The sequence below is a fragment of the Psammomys obesus genome, unplaced genomic scaffold, assembly GCF_907164565.1.
Source record: "Psammomys obesus unplaced genomic scaffold, mPsaObe1.curated_primary_1811, whole genome shotgun sequence".
In the NCBI taxonomy this organism is placed as follows: Eukaryota; Metazoa; Chordata; class Mammalia; order Rodentia; family Muridae; genus Psammomys; species Psammomys obesus.
The window spans coordinates 3,866,993-3,892,028 of NW_026596088.1; the positions used below are offsets into that span (position 1 = coordinate 3,866,993).

The following is a 25,036-nucleotide window of genomic DNA, read 5'->3' on the forward strand; positions in this document are numbered from 1 at the left end:
AGAGGTGATGGTGCTAGCTGCCAAGACTGACAACCTGAGTTTAATCCCTGGGACCCACATGGTAAAGGAAAGAACTGATCCCCACAAGCCGTTCTCTGACATCCACACACATGCTGTGGCATGTACAGAAATTATGTGTGTATACGTATATACAAACATACACATGTAACTTAAAAAATACCTGTTTGCACCAATCCCAGTCACTTAACGAAGTAGCTAAGGTCTATAATAACAGTTAAAGCCATATCCATCAACTATGAATATTTACCGACCTATTCAAAATATTTTCAATAACATGTCCCGTGTAAAGTTCACAGCATCTTTGTAATATGGACGCCATCACTGGCCCCATTTTAGAGATGAAGAAAATACACTTTGCCCAAGTCATGGGAGTTAGCCCCTCAGCTGGTATTTTAAAACACTGTTCCAATTCTTTGCTCTCCTCTTTTGGGGGAACAGCTTAACTACGATAATGAAAATAATTATCATTTATTTAGGGATTACCCTGTAATTTACATAGATTTGTTCAAATGACTCAACACAGATTTTTACTAATCCCCAAAACTCAGTCAAGCCAAGGACTGCAGCCCAGGGTGCTGAACTGGCTTGGAAGAGCTTGGTCCTCACTGGTGAAATATAAGGCTATGTCAGGGGCCACCAGGGCAGCGATGCCCTACAGGAAAGGCAGGGCTTGGCTGCACCACGCTCACAGGGAGGCACAGACAGACACTGGTGCAGGGGGCCAACTCCATCAGCAGCAGCTCAGGACTCACAGCGGCAGCCTGGGAAGTGAATCAGGTGGAGAGCCAACAGTAAAATCGGTGAAACAACTGTTCACCCTCATGTGCCCGCTTGCCTCCCAGGACACTCTCATCACTCAACGTTAAGAGTTGGACCGACAACCAACCCTGGAACCTCGGGATGAAATCAGTGCCAATGGACTCCTCCTCGGTTGATGCTGGAGCCGTAAATCCCGAAACGCACAGAGATGCCAAGCCGGCAGTGGCACACAGGAGCTGTCCATCTTCTGCTGGCCCATAAGAAATGCTTCTCTCTAATAAACAAGCAAGCGTGGGTGTGTTTGTTACTCTTGCTTCTATTCTCCTGCCTCTCTGCCTGACTTCATGGCAAGAATCAAAAAACAAGTGATCTAGGTGGGAAAGGGATCTCTAAAAGAATCCAATCAGGATCAGATGTGCTTCTTCTGAGAAGGAGGAGAGATTTTTCAGAATATCCAAGACAGAGGGCTGTCGTCCAGAAAATAGTTTCTCTTACAAGGGACATTTGTAAGGTTCTATAGTAAGCTAAGCATGATCTGTGCCTGCCAGTCATAGGCTGGTAGCTAGTGCTGGTTGGCTGGCCAGCTGGTGGATGAAACAAATAAGGAAACAAATGAGTCAGATGACTAGAGAAGAGGCGAGACTGTGAGCTGTGACATCAGGACCACCAGGGCTGAGATGCAACTTAAAAGCCATGCCTCTGTGAGACTTTGGGCAAATTACTTCTCTGAACTGTTCGTTTCTTCTCAGAGGACAATAGGAACCTTGGTAAAGTGTTTCTGTTCCCCGTTCTGTTTGCTCCTCCTCCCAACCCCCCCAAGCCCCTCTTGGTTTTATTTCTTCTTATGCCCTGATTAGAGTTTGAAGAATTCTCCATCCTCAGTACCACGGTTATTTGGAAATGAAAAATAAAAGTGCTAATTCTCTTCTGAGCCAGCGGAATTGCTTGAGAACTGCATCCATCCCACAGACAGGACTGTGACCTAAGAATAATGGTGACAGCATTTATTTATTGGGTTTTATTGCATCCTAGACCGACAGAAATGATGACTGACTGTTTCCTAATGGACCAGTGGGCAACCACCTTAGGGAAAATGCTCAGTGTCCACCGCCCGTGGCTGTGGGTTAGAGACTTTTCCTGCGATTGTTGTATAGCTGAATTGCTAAGAATGAAACATCCCCCGTGGGTTCACTGGGGTCACTAAACTAACAAAAAAACTTAACCAAATTTGGAAGACCTCTCCCTAGCTATTTAAGCAGGTACAGAATTGTTGCAGGAATCTTGTCTGGCAAAGCTGACTGCAAACCGCACAGGGAACACCAATGATTCAGTCTCCATGAGTCACCAACCGCAGTGAGCTCTGGTGTTCTGCGTTCTGCAGCTGCTTCTGTGAGTGCCCCCTGTAATAACCCCAAGAAGCTCATTGCTTCTCCAAGTTGGACTTGAATGGTTTTATTGCTTTGGTCTGTTGTTGCCCTTTCTCTATGAGACTAGAAATAGACTCATCCGGAAAGGTCCCACAGGAGCCACTTACCAACTGGGTAATTTGATTCCCCGGGACTAACCTGTACAATGGACACAAGATATGCCTAGTGAGGTTGTGTGGGGATGAAATAAAGAGATATAATAAAAGTCCCCACCCTGACAGTGTCAACTCAAAATCAAACTCCTCCCGCCGTGTCCCTTTCAGCCTCCTCAATGTCTCTTGTTTGTTTACCTTGCATGGCTGATACAGAGGTGTAAATATCAGAGGATGTAATGAGGGCAGCCTGCCTTTTGTCCCTAATGCTGGGGATGTTTGGGTTTTCATGAGGTAGATTTGCAACATGCACCCATATTATCTGTCAGGCAGTGAACTAGTCCCTGAGAATTCATAAAGGAATGAACTACAAATGATTTGTTAGTTAAGCAAAATAAGTTCAAGGAAAAAAAAAAGAACATTAGAAAGGAAAGGGATGGCTATAAGACATGAGGAAGGGAAAAACATAAGAGAAATGCTAAGAGAAGGTAAGAGGTGGGTGAATGTTTGCATATATGGAAATGTCATGATGTCTTACTTTGTACAATTAACATATGCTAATAAAGTATTAAAATGAAAAGCTCAAAATCACTATTTGCACTAGCATGATAATTGCTGTTAGGAAACTTCACACCGAAGTGATGAGAACACAGGAGGAAGAAAATGACAGCCCCCTAGAAAGAGGTACAAAGGAAGGAAGCTCTGCTGTAGACGGTACAGGCTGTTGCTGAGAGTGGGAGTGAAGCATCAAGATGCTTGCACCAGGTCCAGCCCAACACAGCTCCTCCATGGAAGGCTAGCCCACCATGACCCCCAGCAAAACCTCCTTGCTGGCCCTTATTTGCCCATTCAGCCGATACAGCCTGCCCTTAGCAGAGTGACCAGAAGAGTACTACTCAAACATAATATGGCCACATTCCACTGCTCACTCAGTCTGTAAACCAGAATTCTTGCAATTGTCACATACTCCCCAGGTGATCTGTGTGTCTCTTCCACAGTCACTAGGTCCCTTCACCTACCACAGGGCCTTTTCACCTGCTGTTTCATCTTCATACACTGTCCCCTGTTATTTATAAGGCTCATTCCATCACAGTATCTAAATCAATTAGCATTCCATTCTTAAGCATCTATCATACATGTACAAACGTGCATATTGTTGTTATGTTTTCCGAAATATCTGTCCTCCCATGCCTACACCTGCCCCTGACACACAGAGACACCAAAAATGCTTGCTGAATAAATGAGTGTCAACTGAATCCCAAACAACTTATAAATTTATAAATTGGCAGGCTCCAAGTAGAACTAACTTAGGCAAAGACCAAACAGTCACAGTGGGGTCATGAAATATTGATTCCAGTATTGTATTGAATGCAAGGTGAGTTTATTCACCATGTGTAGACAGTATCGCATGTAGCTCTCTAATAGATCCCCACCCGAATCTCAGGGTAGCATCATGCATACCTGAAGCTTTGTGCAGTGGAAGCTTGCACTGGAAGATGCATGATAGCACTGGTTGGGAAGAAAGTTAATTAAGGAGGAAGGAAATGGCCTGTAAGGAGGGCATGCATATTTGAAATTTGGGGGTATGATTTTCTTAGTTCAACAGAATGTATTGGGTCTAGGAGGCCCAGACAAGCATGACTTGGTCAGATAGGACACATTTCAGTCACCGAGAAGTATAGCAGCTTGGGTATGATAAGCAGAAAGAGGTTCCAGAGTAAGGACATCTTTGTGATTACAAGACAAAAGTGGACCCAAGGTAACAGCTGAGGAATCTGCAGGCAAAAGTCTGATCTTCAGAAGAAATGGAACATACCGAGCATGCATCTGAGAATGAGCTGAACATAGGACCCAGCCATGTATCCTCATGTAGGCAGTGTCACGGTGTCCCCAGCCAAACATCTGAGGGATGTTAGCTCCACCTCCCACCCCATGCCCTTGACTTACGGGGTAGAAGTTTCTTACATGACACATAAGAAAAAGTGAGTCCACTGTCACTGACATTAGTTGATGAAGAAGAGAAGAAAAAGCCTTCCAGACAACATAAGAGTCCACGCAAGAAGGTCAGCTGCAAGCAAGCAAGCCTCACCTGTCTGGTGACCAACTGAGAACCAATGGGAAGTGAGTCTGCATCTGAGGGGCATGTGCTGGGACCAGCAACCTTTCAGCCACACCAAGATATGAGGACCATGAAATTATAAAAAAAAAAAAAGCCTTCTGTCTTGCTAAGTGGTCAGAGGGTGGTGTGGCAGGTGGCCCAGGGAGGTCTGCAAGTAGGAAGAGAGATAGTAAGGTTGGTACAAGCAGAGCTTTCTCTACCAAACCATAAGTCAAGCCCAGATACTTTGTTTTTTAATTGACAGATGAGTCACTTCAGCCAGATCATTCTTCAATCATGAGCAGCCTTTCTGATCAAAGGGCACAAGGTGGGCAACAGCTGCCCGTCTTGCAGACGCATGCCAGCAGTACTCCCCGTCCAGATCCATCCTCTAGCATCCTCCCTACTGATGCCCTGCAAGCAGGGCTGCTCACATCCCAGCACATCAAACAGACGGCAGATCCAAGGTCTTCGTAGAATAACAGAATGAGATGTGTGCATGCCCCTGGGGGCTCTTGATGGATCAATCTGCCAGTTCACAAACGATACATAAATGCAGTGGGTGCGACCGCCACTCAGTCACCAAGGCCCTGCATAAATAACATTCCATTTAGTCCGTGCTAAAAAAGCAATCCCTGTGATGAGGAAGAAAAATAACAAAACAGCCAGACATTAAGCTGCAAGCTGGGCCTTGCACAGTGAAGATCTTCTTGTCCCTGGAAATTCAATGCTGCCTTGCAGAGGGACAGTGGGTGAAGGAGACCTTGTGATATGCAAAGAGACGCTGCTGTCAGCCAACTGGCCCATCAAAAAGATGAATGTAGAGCCAGGTAGCTGACAGCTCAGGAGGGAGCAGGTGTTTGGTGGAGGTGATCCTATGTGATACAGCACAAAGGCCCACACTGCCGGCTGGTTGGCTGCCAGGCACCATCCTAGGCACTTCCTTCAGCTTAGATCACATCATCTTCACAGGGATGTCGGAGCTATTATGCTCCTTTGCAAATGAGGACACCACACCGAGGACACCGAACGTTCATGCAAGCTCATTTTCAGAAGCAGACTGGATGCCCATCAACAGGAAGGTAGATAAAATGTGCCCTGTGGGCTGGAGACATGGCTCGGCCATTAAGGGCCCTTGCTGCTTTTCCAGAGGGCCAAAAGTCCCAAACTCACTTGGAGTGATTCACAGCCTCTTGTACCTCCAGTTCCAAAGGATCATATGCCCTCTTTTGGTCTCTAGCAAGGGGCAAGTACACACACACACACACACACACACACACACACATACACACACACACTTGCGCACAAATGCCCGCATGCTCTCTTGTTTGCACAAAGACACAGGCACAAATGAAATTAAATATTTTAAGAAAAAAAATCCGTCATATTTTTGTTCATCCATAAAGAAAAATTAAACTACTCATCTGCTGGAAAATGAGTAGAACTAGAACTTGAGGACACTGTGTTACGTTAAATAAACAGATTCCCAAAGATAAATATTTTCTCTCATATGCAATATATATATATATATATATATATATATTACACGTGTGTGTGTGTGTGTGTGTGTGTGTGTGTGTGTGTGTGTGTGAAATTAGGAGGACGACCATGAAGGAGGAAGGAAACTAGAGGAAATCAGAGGAAAAAGCGACAGCAGGGAGAAAATTAGGCATGCTGTAACTCATATTCAGTATCCAGAGCAAATACATACAAATGAAAGTCACGAGGAGAGAGGGAAGGGTAATGTAGTGGAGAGAACAGAAGCTGCAGGAGGGCAGGAGGGGGAGCCAGGGTGAAATATGAGCAGAGTGCATGCTTTGTGAGAGCGTTCTCACCCAACCCACTGCTTCACACACCAACTAACTCTGGAGAAGGAGACATGTCAAAGGTCACACGGCTCAGCAGCAGCCAACTCAGAAGTGAAATCCAGGCAGTCTGGTTGGAGAGTTCCTGGGTGACATTAAAGGGAAGGGCAGCAACAGCAAGGGACCTGAGTTTGCATCTCGGTTGTTCCTGCCTCCCACACATTTGGAACGGGTCCTTGGATCATTTGAGCGCTGGTTTCCTTTTATTTTTCTCTTCATTTGTTTTGAGTGAAAATGACTAGGATACATGTGTGCGTGTGTGCATAGTTCCACCTGTATGTGTGGGCACGTGCTCATGTGAGGGTGAAGGACAGAGAGGTTGATGTTGGGTGCCTTCCTTAATCTCTCTCTCCTGTATTTACTGAGGCTCTCTCAGAAGCCAGGGCTGGCAGATTTAGACACTCTAGCTAATCAATTTGTCTCCTCTGTCTCTGCCTCCTAAGTGCTGGCATTACAGGTGGGCCACTGCGCCTGCCTAGCGTTTTATATGGGTTCTAAGATCAGAACTTCCATCTTCACCTGTTGTGCAGTGGTAGCCAAGGCACTTAGGTTCCTCACGGGATCAGGTTGGCATGGCAGTTTAAAAGGATGGGTCAGTCAACTTCGAAAACCTCTTTGTCCAGAGAACCATCAGAATTCAAGACACTTTGAGTCTGTTAACTTAAAAATGTCTCCTCCAATGTCTAAATAATAACCATTGTTCAGAGTCTACAACTGTCAAGACCTTGTTAAGTGTTGAGTATCAGGTCAGGTGTTAGGGCTGAAAAGATAACATCTGGACCCTGTCTATGAGGTACGCTTAATTTTCAGAAAGACAAATTCCCAATTAAGGTAAGTTCCATGTTGTTTTTAATTTTTATGCTATTTACATAGTTAGATGTTCATTATTTTGAAACAGGCTCTCACCATATGGGCACACGCTGGCCTTGAACTCACAGTAAACCTCCTTACAGGTATTTTTGGTGCTCTATGCTGTTTAAGCATCCCTCTGATTTGTTAGAAAGCCCAGGCTGTGGAGGTGGACGAGATAGAACACAGCTCATGGGGAAGGGCTCTGGCATGGAAGACTCTACTCCCCATTGGCTAGATATAAATGACTCAATGATTTTTTCAGTGAAAATAAATAAATAGATAGATAAATAAATAAATAAATAAATAAAGCCACACATACTGGACCAGACGACCGGTGAAGTCAACTTAGATGAAGAAAGACCTCACAGAACATTCTGCTTCGATGCCATCTAGGAACGGGACTTGAGAAGTGTGGGCAGATGAGGGACCAGACAGCATCTCTGTGACATTTAGTTACACATAGCAGTTGTGGAGTGCGCCCGTGGAGGTATGATGTAACACAGAAGTACGGAATGTGCTGACAGCCAACTTCTGTTCCCTAGAAAGTGAGGTAGAAGAAAAAAGCGAGGTACTTAGTCCTGCTCCTGGAGTACTGATGAAAAGGCCTGCAGCACCTCAGAGTTTCGAATCCTCCTGTACTGAAGAGATGAGGGGCATCTCCATCCCTGGCCTTCCCAGATCTCAACCCGCAACTGCCTCTCCTATTACAGCCTAACCACCTCTGGTTCCCAAGCTCCAGCTCCACTTGTAACATTACAGGTGTGAAAATGAAATGTCAAAGTTTTCTCACTCTCTCTCAAAAAGAACGTAAGACAGTTAGACACGATGCATTCCTAGAGCTCTAAATGCCTTTCACTTTTTAAGGTCTCCCCTTAGAATTCCGAAGACACGGGGCCTTCTTGAGCTCCGCTGACTTTTACAGTTTTGTTTTATTTTTTTTCCCACGTTTCTTTTGAAAGGTTGAGATTTTGAGGAAAATCTTGCAAGAAGGCAGAGTGATATTTTCTGAATCCTTCATTATGTGCCTGGTACTAAAAGTTTCCAAATGATGCATCTATTAAAATTATTTGAGGTACTCAGTGTGACACATGACCAGAATCCCAACCCATCCCAGCACTCCAGAGGCCCAGGTAGGAGGACATGGGTTCAGAGCAAGCCTGTATTACAGAACAAATTCAGAGCCAGATTTGTAGTCAAGAGCTTGCCCCATTAAACCATTATCTGGGAATGTAGCTCCGTGGCAGAACACTTACCTAGCATGCACAAGGGTCTGAATTCAGTCCCCAGTTTGCTGAGGTGAGTGTGATGACCTAAGTTCAAGAGATGAAAAACGAAAGTGCCAAGATCACGTAGTTCAAATGCAAGGACGTAGCCAAACACAGCTGATTCTGTATGTACGTTCTCTCCTCTAACACCTGCACAAGGACTGTATCCAAATGCATGAGCAACGGTGGCTTCAGAGTCATACTGTGCCTGGTACCAGGAGGATAATACTTTTATTCAAGAACTAGTTAAGGGTCATGGCTTAGGCAACTAAACTCACCTTGACTGCCAAAACGGAGTCCCCAGCGCATCCTCTCTGCACTGAGGTGACCAAACTGGTCTAGACTAAGACTCATGCCATAAGGTACAGGCAGACTAAACTACTAAACTAGTCGTGATATGGGCTACATTGCCTAAAAAAATACAAAAACAAAAAGAGGAGGAAGAGAGGGAAGAAGGGGAGGAGGAGGAGTACACAACATTGTTTTTTTTCCCCTTTAGAGAATTTGCCATCTCTTCAGATAGACTGTCATTCTCTCCTCCACTAGTGGATCTATGAAACCAGAAAATGAGAGGAGGGAGAGGGCCTGAAAGATGACAAACATAAAGATGTAGCTCACTCAATGGCCCCTCCCTTCTGGGCACTAGAAATGTAGAGATTCATGCCTTCGGCAGGTGTTTAATATGACATACCAGTAGCTGAAGTAGCTTCCAAGTAGACAGACAATCAGAAGCTGCCTGTTCTTATGAGAACAGTTCTGTTTCAAATAGAGCCCTGTTACATAGGGTAAAAAGATCCTTAGGAAAGAGGCAACTCTCTCCACAGAGGAGGAGGAAATCTCCCAAGGTCGGATTTAGGTCTTGAAGTATGACTTGTATAAGGGGTGGAAGATGCTGTAGCGTGGAACTGGGAGACTCCATAAGGGTCTGTGTGTTATGTAGTCTTGATTCCCAGCACTGGGAGGTGATGGGAATCCTGGAGTCCTAAGAAAGTAGGGTGGGCATAGTAGAATGAAATCAAATCATTGGAACCATGGAAGCTTATCAGGACCCCATTCCTTCTCTCTCTCTCTCTTTCTCTCTCTCTCTCTGCCTCCCAGCTATCTTAAGCTGAGTATCTCTGTCACCCACCTTATATGCTGCCTCACCACAAACCCAAATTCAGAGAATCCAAGAGACTATAGACTAAAGCCTCCGAAACAGCGAGCCAAAATAAATCCCTCCTGCATTGAAGCCTTCTGTGTCTATGTTATATCTCACTGATGGAACGCTGAATGGTGAGGAAGAATGCAGCCCTGAGCAGAGAAGGGGCTGTGTACAGGACCATAGGGAGATTGGCCAGCACTCTGGGCTGTCTGCATGAGCATCCCAGGGCTGAAGCAGGGCAGGTGTCAGATGGGGAAACAGTAGGATGAAGCTGTTCCACGGACTCGCGTGGCAGGTTCTATGGACAAGCTCCACAGGTCAGGAAGTCATGTCAAAGCCTACTTGTCAGATCCTAAGAAATGCCTGCAGCCTGTGATCATTATGAATCTATTTAAAAATTCACATTAAGCATTTGCATAGTCTCCAACATACCCTGAGTACAGAATAAATTCCATTATTATTATTATCATGTGCGGTCCGATCAGAACATCAAGTAAACAAAATTAAGTACAGAATAAATTCCATTATTAGCATCATGTGCGGTCTGATCAAATAACAAAATTATCTGCAGAAACAGAAACACTCAGCCTCTACTGACGCTTTAAGTAAAATAGTTGGATGCATGGAGCTGGCTGGACTGTAGAATGCGACTGAAACACTGAGTGGCATGACACAGCTCAACCCCAAGTACCAATCCTTTCCCACTGCATGACTTGGAAAAGGTTACTGAGCCACTCTGCCCCTTGGCCTTCCCCCACACAAACTGAGGATGGTAAAAGAACCAGTCTCTGAAGGTGCTTATGGAGATTCGCTGTGATTCTGCATAGAGGAGTCAGTCCCTGTTCGCTGTGACACCTATTACCCTCCAGGCCATTGCTCCCTGAGCAGATCAGGAATGTGTTTTCTTTCTCCTTTTCTAGGAAGCCCTGATGGGGGGGACAGGGACCATCATTCATCTCCTGGCAAAAAGCGCTTTAGCTCCTGCGCATCCTTACTAAAGGCAGGAGGACACACACTGGCTGAGGGGGGGGGGGGGGGGGGCGGTGGCTATCAATCCCAGAAATGCAAAGCTCCATTTAGTTCTGGACACTGTCCCCTCATCATTGCTGGAAACTGCACTAGGTCAACCACTCAACAGCACCTCTTGCCCTGTGATTTGTATTCAGGAGTGAGGGGGCGGGGAGCCTTTGGGAAAATCCAAACTCTGGTGGCAGAACAATTAGCACGCAGAGGCAGGACAGGAGCCTAGCAGGAGGACTGAAAGGAGGAAGGGTCCCAGCCAGAGCTCCTCCTGATGGCGGCAGTAAGCATCACTTAGTCCCCAAGAGGGGACAAGAGGGACAAGCACAAAATCCCAGGCTTTTGTTGTCTGCGAGTGGAATCCATTTAGACTGCTGTTTGTTTCCTGCAAGAGAATAATCCAGCCTGCAATCCAAGCCCCGGCCGGTAAACATGTGTTTATTTAAAAATCAATCTTAAGTCAAGGCCTGCTTTCCCAGCCTTCAAAGGGTACAGCCGAGGGGCAGGCTACAAGCTTCGACTCTGCTGACCACAGGCCTCTCTGGGAGCTGGAGGCGCCGCAGGTCCAGAGCATCACAAGCAGACTGTGTTTGCGGAGGGACAAGGACCACGAGTCACTAGGCTGGTGAAGAGAGTAAATGCCTGTTCCTTCTGCGGCCAAGAGCAGAGCCCCCACCAGGGTGAGGGCACCCCTGATACCTACAGAGCCTGGGCATGCAACTGAGAGAGGGGACGGAACACAGATCAGACCTCTCAGCGCTGTGCAGCCACAGACGAGCATACACAGAGAGATGCAAGTACACACCCATCCACATACTCTTACACATCCCCAGCTACACATAAGCACACATCCATGCGCACATACACACACATCCATCTCCACACCATCTACACATGTACACACTGACCTATATGCACACATACATACATACACACCATACATACGCATATTTACATATACCTACACATACAGATATACACACTCATATATACCCTGTTCTAGGATGCTTCCCTTTGCTGTGATAAACACTGCAGAGGTCTGAATGAGAATACGGTCCTCCACATTCTCAGACATTTGGATACTTAGCCCCCAGCCGGTGGCCCTGTTTGCGCAGCTTACGAGGTTTGTCCCTGCTAGAGGAAGGGTATCACTAGAACAGGTTTTGAGAGTTTAAAGATTTGCACCAATGTGAGTCTGCTTCCCGTTTGCTGTTGGAGATGTGAGCTCTGAGCTGATGCTTCAGCAATCATGCCTGGTGTTTTCTGCCATGCTTCTCTGCCATCATGGTGATGGACCATTATCACTCAGGAACGCTAATCCCCAAATAAGCCCTCCTTTTTTATAAGTTCCCTTGCTCATGGTATTTTGTCGTAACAATAGAAAAGTATCTGACACAAACACCATGACCAAAAGCAAGTTGGGAAGGAAGAGGTTTATTTTTAGCTTACAGATTACAGTCATTCACAAAAGAGAGCCACAGCAGGAGGAAACTGGAAGGAAGAACCGAAGCAGAGACCATGGAGAAATGCTGTCACTGCTTTGCTCACCAGGCTTTCTCAGTTTGCTTTCTTACCCAACATAGGATAACACTGCCCACAGTGGGCTGGGCTCTCTCTCTTCAATCGGTGGTCAAGAGTGTTCCACAAAGTGTGTACAGGCCAGTCCGATAGAAGCAATTCCTCAACTGGGCTTCCTCTTCCCAGACGACACTAGTTTGTGCCAAGGTGACAAAAAAAATGAACACTAGGACCCAAACATTCCATACATCATATACATGTATCATACACACATACACACATCTGCACACATGCAAAAGCAGTAACTCAACCCCAAATAGACGAACCCCATGGAAAAGCACACCTACATACATATGGTCATGATTTCACTCTCGGAGACACAAGCATTCCCTCCAGCGAAGGGAGGCTAGCGTGACCCTGGAGGTCAGCCTCTACCTAAGGACTGACTTTGCTTTGGGTTCCACCCCCCTTCAGTGGTGAGAACACCATTCTCATGTGCTTCGAGTTCACACTGATGTCCCTGAGAATAAACTCATTTCCGGCTCACAACTAATGTGGATATGGACTTGAGCTTACAAATGCAAATGCCTACCAGACCCCAGGAAATCACATCATGGGTGGGAAGGACTATAGGTCACGGTGGCAAGGTATGGGGACGGTGGCAAATAGGAGAACCCACCAGTCTAGGAGACCAAAGATGGCCATCACCAGCACCACTGGAATGTGACAGTGGGATACAGATCCCATGTTTTAAGGAAGACAGAAATCCAAATTTTAATAGAAAATCTCCAAGTTTTAAAGTGTCAATCACTTGGCTTTAAAATCTTGTCTAAGCAAACCAAACCAGATTGGTAATATAAACCTGTCCCTCTGCTCTAGTGGAATATCATCACAAGAATGGCCTCAAGACCTGGGTACTTAGATCTGTACCTTGCTTTCAGATAAGTGAAAACCACTGGGCAAGCCCCTTTGTCACCCTGGGCTTATGCTTCCTCTCTATAAAATAGGAAACATGAACCTCAAGCTTTCAGTGTCCAACATCCCACTGTGAGTCCCCACCATAAAAATGAGTGGTTCTATTTTGCCCACATAGCACCCCCAAGGATAGTAAGAAAATTGATTTGCTGGACACTGTGAGGTGTCAGTGAGAGTCAAAGTGAGAACTCCACTAGCAATTGTGTGTCCTAGGAGTGTGCTTAACCTCACTGAGTTCTCCTTGCAATTAGAAAATGTGCTTACATGTGTAAAGGCCTTGGATAGTAGGCACATGGACAGAGTAACTGCTTTTGCCCCTCAAACCAGCAATCCCTGGGATCTAGAAATGAAACGCAGTTTTTGATCTGAACTGGTTGGCAGCTGTGCTTGCCTGGTCCACACTATGGACCACACTATGGGTTTTTTTTTTATTTACTACAATTTATTCACTTTATATCCCAGCTGTAGCCCCCTCTCTTGTCCCCTCCCAATCCCATCTTCCCTCCCTCTTCTCCTCACATGCCCTTTCTCCAGTCCAGTGATAGGGGAGGTCCTCCTCCCCTTCCATCTGACCCTAGCCTATCAGGTCTCATCAGGACTGGTTACATTGTCTTGCTCTGTGGCCTGGTAAGGCTGCCCCTCCCCATCTCAGGGGAGGGTAATCAAAGAGTCAGCCACTGAGTTCAAGTCAGAGACAGCTCCTGTTCACCTTACTAGGGAACCCACTTGGACCCTGAGCTGCCATGGGCTATATCTGTGCAGGGGTTCTAGGTTATCTCCATGAATGGTCCTTGGTTGAAGTATCAGTCTCAGAAAAGACCCCTGAGTCCAGATGTTTTGGTTCTGTTGCTCTCCTTGTGGTGCTCCAGTCCCCTCCAGGTCTTTCTATTTCCCCCTTCTTTCCTATGACTCCCTGAACTCTGTCCAAAGTTGGCTATGAGCCTCAGCATCTACTTTAATTCCTTGCTGGGTAGAAGTCTTTCAGAGACCCTCTGTGGTATTAAAATAATGAAATTTTCAGGCAAATGGTAAGAACTAGAAAATATCATCTTGAGTGAGGTATCCCAGAAGCAGAAAGACACACATGGTATATACTCACTTATAAGTGGATATTAGACATATAACATAGGATAATCATACTAAAATCTGTACACCTAAAGAAGCTAAGCAAGAAGGAGGACCCTGGGTAAGATGTTCAGTCCTCATTCAGAAAGGCAAATAAGATATACATGATGGAAAAAACAGAGACAGGCCAGGAGCATACCACAGAGGGCCTCTGAAAGACACTATGGGTTTCTAAATGCTGAATCTGGTTTTTACCTCCGTTTAGAAATATGCATAGTGACAGTATTGGGAACCCACTCTCTGTCTCTATGCAGGTGTATGATGGATCCATGACTTGGCCACTCCTCTGAAGGCCTATTTACCTGCTATTTGCCATCAGCCTCCCTTGCTCAGTGCAGCACCTGCATTGCCCAGTTGTGCTCTATTCTTGTAGCTTCTGGACTAACCCAAGATGAAAGGAGGAACCTCAAGAATGCAGGACTCCTGTAAACCACACACAGAGGAAGAGAGGAGATGCCTCTCACAGGGGTATATGTCTCCTCTGGGTTGCCTTATCCACAAAGATAAATATTTGCTTGGCAGTACAAGAAGCTAAAATACCCTGAGCCACTCAGAGGACGTGTGGTATGAGAATTTAAAACCAGAAGCGAATATAAAAGTAACTTAGTGAGCAAGTTCTGTTTCCCTAACAAGTCATGGAAGTTCTTAAGGTTGATTTGCAAACCTTTACTCTGAAAACCATCCTTCCTTCTGTCAGTTTGCATTGCCTCCTTCCCTCAAGGTCACATATTTGAGAGATCAAAGAAGGCAGGGTTTGGAAAGAGGAGACTCTTTCTCATTATGTCCACAATACTTAGTGCTTCGCTTTTACAGTTTGAATCTGCAATGTCTCCTACCAACGGTGTTGTGAGTGCTTGGACCTCAGCTGGTGGCCCTGTTTAGGGACTTGTTTTAGTTAAGGTTCCAATGATGAAACACCATGACCAAAAGCAACCTGGGGAGGAAAGAAAACAGTTCATTGAACTCAAACTGGGCAGGAACACAGAGCTGATACAGAAGCCATGGAGGAGTGCTGCTTACTGGCTCGCTCAGCCTGCCTTCTTACAGAACCCAGGACCACCATCTGAGAAGGGGCACCACCTGCAATGAACCGGACCCTTCCACACCAATCACTACTTTAAAAGTACCCTACAGGATTTCCTACAGCCCCATACTACAGAAGCATTTTCTCAGTTGAGGTTCTCTCCTCTCAAACGACACTAGCTTGTGTCAAGTTGACATAAAAACTAGCCAACAAAAGAACTTTAAGATATAAGACCCACCTGAAGGGAACAGGCCATGAGAAGTGGGTTTCCGGGTGCTATGTTATCTATCCTTGCCCACTTCTTGTCTCATCCATTCTTACCCAGAATGATGAGGACACCTCTGTCACACACTCCTGCTGCTGTCACCTGAACTGCTCTGCCCTGCCTTCCAGCCATAACAGACTGAATCCCCCGGAACCATGAGCCAAAATAAACCCCTCCTTCTCTAAGCTGTTTTGTCTGGTATTTTCTCACAGTGATATCAGACTTTCCTCTTCTCTGAAATGGAAATAATAAGATCCTCTTCTCAAAACAGCACTGAGGATACAGTGGGCAATCTGTGCGAAGTTCACAAAACTGCTGTCGACAGCAAAGCCCCCTCCTCAGCCTTTGAACCAAGACCACCGTGAAGGTGGGGCTCTTGGTTATTTCACCATTACATCACTGATTCCGGCACATTACATCACAGTGTTCGGCACACAATCGGCATTCCATCAGCGTTTCCTTTAAAAATGACTGGAAGTGCACTGTATGCTACTACCCCAGAGAAGCTAGAAGTGACATCTAGCACCTGTAATCCTGGTAACACAAAAGTGGTCTTGTGCACCCGTAACCCCAAGCAAGCTAAGAGTAGCAGGGTGCACCTATAGCCCAGATAAGATAGAACTGACAGTGTTCGTCTTTAATCCCAGATGATCTAAGAGAAGCAGTGAGCATCTACAAGCCAGATAAGCTAGGAGAGGCTTGCGCACCTACAGTCCCAGTACTTAGGATACAAAGGTAGAAGAACAAGTGGTTCTAGGCTAGCTTGGGCTACAAAGCAAGAGCCTGCCTTGGCGGGTGGGAGGGGGAAGATGATACACATACATAGGAGGTTGAAAGGACCAGGGCATTAAAGGGACAAGGCATGAGATTTTCACCAGCTAACACTACCTGTGTTTACTCTGATGGACATCTAGAATGTTTAGGCAGAGCATCAGACTCTTTCAACTGCAATAGCTGAATCTCTATGTAAGTTCTATCCTCTTCATCAATGAGCAGACATACTCCTGAATTATTTTGTATGAAACGGTCACTCATATTTCACTAGATTCATCTCATCCCTCCTGGATCACAGGAACCTGGATAGAAACCTTCAGTTCACATTTCACCTAGTAGCTCTTGAGGTGAACACCACTATTAAATTAACTCACAGAACAGAAGACAGAGTCCCTTGCTGGCCAATCCACCCCCTCTGCTGAGGCCACACAGCTATTAGGTTGACTGCCTGTTTATAACCCTTGACCTTGAACACAGTCCATAGAGGTTCCTATACCCCTAATAGAATAGGCCTGTTGAGCCTTGGAGGGTGTTGGGGCACTATTCTGGGATTCTTGACTTTCACTCAGTTCATTGTGCTTTTCTTGGCACCACTTGCTTAACACTGTGATGAGCTAACATGCCAACCTGTAACCATAATGCAAACTCAGTTATGAGCCAAGTTCCTTCTCAGGATGAGAAGCACTGGCATTGTGTACAGGGCCAGTCAGCCATGCTGTAACCATATAAAACCCTCTCACAATGGTGTCTACTTGGCAAAGCTTTCTTTGAGTTGACCGCTTTGAGTTGGGCTAGAGTGCTGCAGGCGAGTCAAAGGAGATACATCCATAGAGGCTTGCTATGCAGGCACTGATGGAGGTGGTGATGGTACTTACTCCAGCATTACTATGTTAGACCTGGACCAGTGAAGACAATTCACTGAGAAGCATCTTTAAAGAGTTTATGTCATGAAGACTATCACAGCTATGGCTGAGGATATGGTCCAATTAATCTTGGCCACCTCTCTGGCTAAAACAATGACAACCTTCCTGTCTTTAGCTATGATTTTGAATCTGGACCCCTGTGCTCTCATCGCAGACATAATCGCAGACATAATCCCAGACTGAGCTGCACCTTGTTTCAGAAGCATTTGGTGAATGGGTGTTTTCATTCCTGGCTGGGCTCCAATGCAGGCAAGCTGCAGCCCGCTCCTCCAGACTGAGTCTTGACAATTAGAATCCCTGACAATTGGCTTCTCAGTGGTGTCTGGATTTTTGTAATGCCCTGGCCCACTGAACAGGTGCATCTTTCAAAATAAATGCAGTGGAACAGAATTTCATGCCAGGATTCTTTTTCTTCACACACACACACACACACACACACACACACACACACACACACACACACAAAGGGTCTGCTTCCAAGGATCAAAACATAACTTTTATTAAGATTATGGCCTCAGGAAGCCCAGAGGCTGTGAGATTTCTCTTCGCTGTTTCGTAAAATTCTTCACAAAGACTCCACTCCACCATGCTCCCATGGTCAAGAGTCCTCCAGAACATGGCTGGGCTGCCAGTCCCAGCAGCGTATTTCTTCCTCTCTCCTCCATCTCATCCTTTTAAGTCATTTCTCTTCCTTTGTGTCTGAGCTTTTGTTCTGGGGGAAGGAGACAGATGACAGGGATCAGAGGAGAGCCTGTCACATGTTATTTCTATTCAGATAACACCGAGGTAAGTTCATACACGCACCATCCTGAGTGGAATTTTTTTCTGGTTGTCTCCTTTCTGCAGAAGAACAGATTCACCAAGATGTACATCCATGGTTACAGGTCATAGTAGGTTTCCGTAGGGCAGAGTGCAAGAAAAAAACTAAATCTAGAATCCTCTACTAATGGTTCTTTCTCTCTCCTCTTCTCCTCTCTCTCTCTCTCTCTCTCTCTCTCTCTCTCTCTCTCTCTCATCCAGCAAGCTGGCACTGATTTGGGATCTGAATTCTGTTGTTAATGTATCATCTCTACTTTAAGGGCAATTAGAGTTAGGTGTCCTGTAGGATTAAGCCAGTAAGACGTGCCAAGATGACTGCCGTACTTTCAAGCTCTGGCTGGCACAGGGAAGAATGATAGCACTGCCCGCTGAAGAAGAGCACCCACAAGTACACATGCACACATGGACATGGTGTGTGATTTGCACCTCAGCTTGGATACTGCCTGGCCCTGTGAAATCTTTAGCTATCCTCATTTCATCAGTGGGGATGGATTGTCCATATTACATTTTTAAAGAATATAGATGAAAATGTCTGTCCTATAGTCACTGTAAATATTCCCTTTTCTTGCCCACCCTCCTCTTACTGCTCTGAACATCATTCCAGTCCAAGGGATAGGAGCCACAGCTCCAAGTCTGAGTGTGAGCATCTTCATGAGATGCTTCAAACAGAACCCGACGTATGCCAAACAGAACCCAGCATCTTTCCCACACACACACCTGTTCAGCCTACTGCATCCCCAACATCACTGGCAGAGGCCACTGTTACCCAGTTGTCTGAGCCAGAAGTCAGCTCCAGGGCCCAGCTCTCATCACCCCATCCTTTCAAATCTGCCTCCATTTCTTGACTTCATCTCCTTCTCTCTGTCCCTGCTTCTATCTTCCTCATTCATCCCACACTACTCTCTCTAGTAGTGTGATAACTTTTCTCCTGACATCCTCTCACCAACCATACATTCAGGGAAACGTTTCTAAAATTTCAAATCGGAACCAGCTCTGCCCTTTACACCGCACACAACCTATTTCCTGCAGTGACTGGATCCAAGGATCTCTCACCTGTCTAGCCACTGCCCCCTTCATTTTAAGGCACAACTCACTTCTCTTTGTCTCCCGGGATGCATCCTTTATAATATGTCTACAGCAAGCCCTCCCTCTGCCTGCAACCCTCCACTTCCCTACCTAGCCATGTTTCAAGGCTGTGTGTGTACCCATGTGCGCATTCACGCATGTGTTCTAGGTCTTCTTCACCGTTAGATTTTCAACTTAACCGGTTATCTACCCTGCCCGTGCCTCTAATCCAGCACCTACCACAGTATCTGTTGCTCAGTCTATATTTAGAAAATGTGTAAAAATAATTTAGGAGTCAAAGGTTTACCTAGATATGGCAAAGGCACGCCTACCCTCACTGAGTATTTCCACTGTGTGTAATTCAGCAAACCTCATTTTTTTAAAAAAAAAGTACTTAAAAATTCTTAATATATTTTGAGTATACTCTTTCCCCTCCCCTAACTTCTACCCACCCAACTTCATGCTTACTTTCCTCTCCTTCTCTCTCTAAAACAAAACAAAAGGGAAAATCAAAACAAATTTTAAAAACATAAACCCTATAGAACAAAAATACATAGATGATAGATGAATAGATACACACACATGCATAGAGAGAGAGAGAAGGAGAGGCAAAGACGGCGAGAGTCATTTTTGTTGGCCAACTACCCCTGGGCCTGTACTAAAGTAAAGGTCAATATTCTCAGTGATGCTCCATTGGGGAAAACCGGTTTTCCCTTTCCCAGTCAAGTATTGAAGCGAATAGCTTCTTGACTAGGGGTGAAGTTGTGTCTTTACCCCCTCTCAGTGCTGGGGCTTTGTCGGTTTTAAACTGGTGCACATCATTTTTTTCATGCTGCCACAGCCTCTGCGAGTTCATGTGTGCATCGGTCCTGTTGTGTCTGGAAGTTGACATTTTCCCTTGGAGTTTTCCACCACTTCTGGCTCTTACAATCTTTCTGCCTCATAGATACCTGAGCCTTTAAGGGAGGGGGAACATTCTTATTTAGCTGACAGCTCTGGGAAGAGGTAAGAGAGAGTCATCAGGCATGTACTGTGTCCTGAGCCATCCTACAGAAACATTTATCAGAGAGCAAAACAGCACCTGATATCAAAGCTTTTCTGGAAGTTTGAGAGCACAGTGTCAGTCTGGCAAGTGCCAGCCCCCTCATCTGCATCTACATTATACCTAAGGCTGTGGTGCTGAGCCAGAGGTCTTACTATCCCGATGGGGGATGAAGATCAGCCAATAGGTTAACCATCCTGAAGTCTTGAAAAGTAGGAGAGGGCAGCCCCAAATCTTTCAGGGCCCCCCAACAGAGACATCCACATGGAAAGAAAGACTATAAAGAAATGATCCAATGGCATGAGACAACAAGGAGGGACACTCTACTGTCCTTACAGTGGGTGACATCTGCAAAGAAGTAACAACCTAAACACGGAAATCGATAACAGATAAAATCTCTTAGGCAGAGAGAGACATGATTAACATTTGTAACCAATGATGTAATCAATGTTGGCATTGACCTGGGATGATAGAATGATTAGGGCAAAGGTGGTCAGATGGGTAAGAAGAAAGTGTTTGCTTCGTTGATGAGGTCTTATCTCTTTCCCACCTTCAGAAGCCAGCAGATGGGAGAGTGAGCACAGAGCACCTTGACTTAGCTGTCTGTGATGAACTGAACTTGCAGTAAGTCCATCCAGGGTCTCAGGCAGTGAAGGGGACAGAGACAGTGTCTCACCATAAAACAACATCGCTGTAAGGCACAGTGTGCCCAACTTAGGGATTTAATAAAAATTAGATCTTAATTGCACTGTTTTACCATTGTAGGCACCATCTCAGTGGATGGGAGTCAGTCACAGAGTCAGTCTTAGACTGCCCAGGGTTGATCTTTCCAGCGGACCCGCTTGAAGATCCCTTCCATGACTCCCATCACAGCATCAGAAGAAAAGCTGCAGAGCCCAGCACTGCCCACATATGACCCCTGCCAGGAAGGAAAAGAAGAGGGACAGTAACTTCAAAGCATAGGATGGGGAGATAGTAGCCAGATGCTTTTATTATCTTGTAGAAAGTATATACAGAGTATAAAAACAAATTATAGCTTGGTGTGATTGCATTTATCTCTGATTCCTGCACTTAGAAAGCTGAATCAGCTGGAAGATCATGAGTTCAAGACCAGCCTGGACTAAACAACAAAACACTACCTAAACAAAACCAACATAAATAAAGTATAAAGGTTAAACATAGAATATGCAAAGAGGTAATTAGTTAATTAAATGTTTGAGGAAAAGTTATAGTATTTTTTATAGAGTCAGAGACACTTTCCCCCAGCAGAACCTTATGCTCTAACGACATGAGCCTCGTTCTCAACTCCGGCCTTCTGGAAGCTCACCTGGCAATGTTGACACAGCATACAGCAGCCCTATTCAACTGACTGAGCACCTACCATGTGTCAGGACCTGGAACCTCTTCCAGGCCGGTCTGCAGAGTGTGTGGAAGCTCATGCTGAGGACTGTTAACTGAACCTCATTAAACAGCAGTAACATTTTTTTTCACTACTGTGGACATGTGCCTACAGGACCACCAACTGAAGGGTGCCACAAGGGCAGAGCAGTTTCATTAGGGAGGAAGGGAAAGCAAATGAGACCAAACTCAAACAGACAACCACACTACCAACTGCTAAAGGGTAGTAGAAGACCTGAGAAACAGCGGGGGCGCAGAGAAACCTGCACCCCCAGAAACTTCTAGCTCCACAAAAAGAATAAGATGGGACAGGGTTGGCAAGAAGCTATTCAAAACATTTTTACAACTGAAAAAAAAAACTCTCTTCAATTGCTGGCCTCTCATGGGAGGATTAAAGGGCTCCGTCTTTTCATTCCTGCCACTAGTACACACAGCTCAATTTGAAGAATTGTCCCAATTTTTCACATAGGATCTCTTACTTCACTCTTTTGTGGCTTTTGATTGTTATGTAAAACTTGCTTTTTATCTTAATCTTGATGTCAGTATTTCAGCTACTAGAAAATCATCAACTTTTATACTTGGAAAAATTTCCCCCAAGATCGAGTTTCCTTTGCTCTCAGGAGGCAGCACACAGCTCAGAGATAAACTTAGCCTGTGGAAAAGTGTGTTCGTCCAATCCCCCTGTCTCCTCCCCCCTTCCTCTCCTCATCCCCTTCCTTCCTCACATCTTTCTTCTCTTTTCAGAACCTGCATCATGCTGCTGAGGACCCTGACAGACACAGGCATCCAAGAGCTACCTCCTTTCTGCATCACTCCCTTTGAAAGCAATTAAAGCGGGGACTCAAAATAGTTAAACATCTGGCCCAAGGTCATACGATCTATAGCTGTGAGAGTTTTGAAATACATACATAATTTAATTTTATGTGTATGAATATTTTGCCTATATGTGTGTATGTATGTATGTATGCACATATATGTACATGCTTGGTACCCACAGAGGCCAGAAGAGGACAATGGATCCCCTGAAATTAGAAGTAGGATGGTTGTGAGCAAACACACGGGTACTGGAAATTGAACCCTCTGCGAGAGCAACAGGCGCCCTGAACCACTGAACCATCTCTCTGGCCACTGAAGGACGTTTAAAATGTTAACTGCGGGGAAAGCTGGGGAGATCATACAGTCATTAAAGGGTTTACCATAAAAAGTGTGAAAACTAGGGTGTTGTACCAATGAGCTCTGGATTCAGCTGAAAGAGTCTGCCTCAGTCAATACAGTGGAGAGAGATGGAGAAAGACTCCCAGTGTCAAAGCTCAGACTTTCATATACACAAGCGTAAATGTCTCTGCACATATGCATGCTAGATATATATGTACCAAAACAAATGCAAACACACAACACACACACATTTGTGTACAAACCACCATCCACACATAAACATTGGGGAGGGGGAAGTTAAGCAAATTTGGAGAACTCATACTTCCTAATTTCAAAATATACCACAAAGCTACGCTAATTAAAATAGTTCGGTGGTGGCACTTAGTACACTATGGCCAAGGTCTATTATGCAGGATGAATGAGGTAGAAATCCAGAGACCACTGTAAAACCGGAATCCATGAGAACAATATTCCTAGAGTTGTGCCAGTGAACAACCTGCTCAAACCCATGTCGAAACCCTAGGGTGTACAGGGAGCTGCTTTTTATTATCCCATAAACACAGATAGGAGATTATTAAAATAATCAGGAAAATGTGATAGGTATATGCCTCAAGTTGTTCTCGATGTTATTACAGAAATAAGTCGCGCATAGAACATGAAAATAGAAGGCAGCTAGTCACAAATACTGCCTTGATTCTTTCAATGAAATACCAGATTTCCCAGGCACCCTGTCAGGTACAGGAATGATGCATGGCTTCAAGGCAGTTTTGCTTCTCTGCTGTGTTATACTGTTGAGGGCTTTTCTAAACAGTGATTTCAATGCACTGTAATTCTTTATCTTTCCTCATCTTTCTTCGCCAGTACCGATAGCATATGTTCACATGGGGATCGTTTTTATCAACAAGGCAGTTCAGCTACAAGGATACAGTACAGGTTTCGAGTGGCTGCGGATGCCTCTCCCTCCCCAGGAAGGTTGGCAGTTGGCACTGGATGTGAAAACCTGGATCTGCTTCAGGGTGAAGAGAGAGCAAGAGAGGGGATACAAACAGTTGTCACACAATCCATCACATTCGCGCCCTGTTTAAACCTCCTCCTCTGCCTTTACTCTTGACTCTTCCTGCCACTGTCTCATCTCAATTCAGACTCACGCTGTCCCCAGCTGCATCACAGTAACGGCCCTATTACTAGTTCTGATTTCTAGACTGGGCACTCTACCCCCACTGCAGAACCAAGACTGTCGTGATCATAGTCCTCCCCACTGTTTCACTAAACCACTAGACAAGCCAAGTCTATAACACAGCCTTGCTTAAAGCTCTTCATTCAAATGCCTGAGGGGTCATAGACTTAACATCTTCTGAAGCCAAACAGATTGCACTGGGCAATCAGGCAGCACTGGGGTGTTCAATAAAGCTACCAGCCCTAGAGGTGTGTCCTTCCCATGGGGACATACTTTGTTTGCATAGTAAAGATGAAGGAACATTTTTCACTTCCACAAAGAAATATGTGTTCAGTCTGCCACTTCCTAAATCAGACAAACCTCCCAGGCTGGCTTTTGTTTTCCTCTCTTTGTTTCTGGTGGAGACTTAAGTAAAGGAAATGTGTTACTGCTCTCTTGGAGACAAACAACAGTGAAGTATGCTGACGGAAGGAAACCCACACTTCAGCTTCAGCATGGGGGCTCTGGCTGGGGAAGGCAAGATCTTGACAAATTAAAGAACACACATTCTGTCTGAAGGGAGAGGGCAGTCTGAAGATGGCTGCAGGGCACTGCACCCCCTGGTGGGAACGTGGGTGTGGTTGTTCTCTAAAGAGAGAGTAAAAATTAGATTTTTCTATCTAAGAGGTCTCTTAATCAAAAACTGGGAGATGGAATCATTTTGTCAAACCTCAGCCAATGCTGAAATAGTGAAACAGTGTATTTATGAGCCAGATGCAGCCATTTATGACCCTGTGACCTAGAATCTTCTCTACCCTTGCCCTTCAGTGCCAGCCTGTTCTGATTTATTCTACTTGGACACATTCTTGCTCTATGAGAACCAGAATCTCTCCAACTTTGTGCAGGCTTAGAAAGCTCCCATTCTTTTCCCACCTGGAAAGATTCTTCCAGTGCAGGTCTCAAATGTGACCCCCTTTGGTGAAGCCTACCTGATTTTTCCGGAAGCTTAGCAATGAACTTCTCTAGCTTTTTAACCCCCTGAACATTACAGCACAAGACCATGTTGACACTGTGCTCATTAATCTTTCTTTCTTGATGATATATAAATATCTTAAAGACAAGAATTCCAAACCTATTGATCTCTATGACATCCATACAATCAATTTGGCCTCTTGTAGTGTAGCACGGAAGGAAGGAAGGAAGGAAGGAAGGAAGGAAGGAAGGAAGGAAGGAAGGAAGGAAGGAAGGAAGGAA

At 45.3% G+C, this 25,036-nt stretch overlaps 1 protein-coding gene across 1 annotated transcript in view; it reads right to left on the minus strand.

Moving 5' to 3' along the window:
* Positions 1 to 25,036, minus strand: part of Hs3st4 (heparan sulfate-glucosamine 3-sulfotransferase 4) — a 416,738-nt gene that overhangs the window by 335,998 nt on the left and 55,704 nt on the right. The window lies entirely within an intron of this gene.